The 1,002-nt window shown below is 77.3% G+C and overlaps 1 protein-coding gene across 1 annotated transcript in view; it reads left to right on the top strand.

Moving 5' to 3' along the window:
• The window catches only part of LOC121672580 (paired amphipathic helix protein Sin3a-like), a 9,269-nt gene that overhangs the window by 274 nt on the left and 7,993 nt on the right, over nucleotides 1-1,002 (top strand). The gene's annotated exons all lie outside the window — the stretch shown is intronic.

Raw genomic sequence — 1,002 nt, 5'->3', positions numbered from 1 at the left:
CCCCCCCCCTTCGGTGCGTGCGTGCGTGAGTGTGAGTGTGTGCGAGTGTGCGGGGGGTGTGCGTGAGCCAGTGTGTGCGTGTGCCGTGTCCCCCCCCCACCCGCACGTGTAACCGACCCGCCCCACGTGGGGCGCCGCCATCCCGGAAGTGAAGGGGTCGGGGACAAAAGGCAGCGCCGCGCCGCCCCCGGGCCCGGGCCCCGCCGCCAAGTCCCCCCCCCCCCCCCCCCCCCCCCCCCCCGGGGGCCCCGGGGCCCCGGGGGGGGGGGGGGGGGGGGGGGGGAGCCGCTCGCGCGGGCCGCGGCCGCGATGTAAACATTCCACAAAAGGGCTCCCCAGAGAGGGGGGCGTGGCCTCGTCGGTGGGGGGCGGGGCCAGTCCGCCGCGTGGGTGGGCCCCTCGCCGTGACGGCGGCGCGGCCCCGCTCGCTAATTGGCCGGTGCTTTGGTCTCCCAGCCAATAGGACGGCGGGGGAGGCGGGACGGGGGCGGGGCGCGCTGCTTATACGGACATTTTTCTTCGGCGGTCGCTCCCCCCCTCCTCTCCTCCCTCCCTTCCTCTCCACATCCCCTTCCTGGGGGCCGCGGCCAATAGGGGAGGGCCTGGTAGGCGGGGCCAGTGCTCCCATTGGCCGAGACGGTGACGGGCGCGCGTCTCGCCCAACGGGCGCTCGGGGCTCCCCCCCTGCGCGAGGAGGGGCGGGATTTCCCGGGGAACAGAGAAGCGGGCAGCGCTCCGCCGCGGCGGCCGACAGACGGTTACTCCATCTTACCCCCCCCGCCGAGCCCCCCGCCCCCGCCGGGGCACCGGCGCCGCCCCCGCCCGCTCCCCCCCTTCGGGAGGAGGGGCGCGGGGATCCCCCCTTCTCACTGCGCCGGGGACAGCCCGCCCCCGCCGCTCGCCCGGGAGGTGCCCGCCACCCCCGGACCCTGAGGGAGACCCGGCCGCTGCCAGGGCCCGCTTCGAGGTAAGGAAGAGCGGGGCGGCGAGGACGGGAGGCCG

Source organism: Corvus kubaryi, unplaced genomic scaffold (assembly GCF_017639235.1).
Source record: "Corvus kubaryi isolate FWS band 111438036 unplaced genomic scaffold, C.kubaryi_AGA036_p1.0 62820, whole genome shotgun sequence".
NCBI lineage: Eukaryota > Metazoa > Chordata > Aves > Passeriformes > Corvidae > Corvus > Corvus kubaryi.
The sequence above is the reverse complement of the archived record's forward strand: the minus strand, read 5'-3'. Positions and strand labels throughout refer to the sequence as shown.